Consider the following 649-nt stretch of genomic DNA (forward strand, 5'->3'; position numbering starts at 1 on the left):
ACATGGATGAAGAGGGAAACAATTCAGTCATTCTTGGTAGACCCTTTTTGGCTACAGCTAGAACAGTCATTGATGTGGAAAAGGGAGAGATGATTTTCAGAGTGCATGATGAGCAAATGACCATAAATGTCTTCAAAGTAATGCAACACCCTGTTGAGAAAGAAAATTGCATGAGGATTGATGTATTAGATTCATTGGTTGAAGAAGTGCTTGACACAAACCATCAAATGAAACAAGAGGAAGTCCATAACATCAAGGGACAAGAAGAGAACAAATTGGAAGCATCAGAGGAACCAAGTGAAGCTACCAAAGAAGAGGCACCACAACAAGAGTTGAAACCACTACCCCCTCATCTTAAATATGCATTCCTTGGTGAGAAGGATAGCTTCCCAGTGATCATCAATTCCACATTGAATGCGGAGGAAGAAGAAAAGCTCCTTGTGGTTTTGAAAGCTAACAAAGAGGCGTTGGGATGGACCATTGATGACTTGAAAGGCATAAGCCCTGCTGTATGCATGCACAAGATACTTCTAGAGGAGAATTCCAAACCAGTGGTACAACCTCAAAGAAGATTGAATCCCACAATGAAGGAGGTTGTTCAAAAAGAAGTCCTGAAGTTGTGTAAAGCTGGGATCATCTACCCTATATC

Source organism: Arachis duranensis, chromosome 6 (genome assembly GCF_000817695.3).
Source record: "Arachis duranensis cultivar V14167 chromosome 6, aradu.V14167.gnm2.J7QH, whole genome shotgun sequence".
Classification (NCBI taxonomy): Eukaryota; Viridiplantae; Streptophyta; class Magnoliopsida; order Fabales; family Fabaceae; genus Arachis; species Arachis duranensis.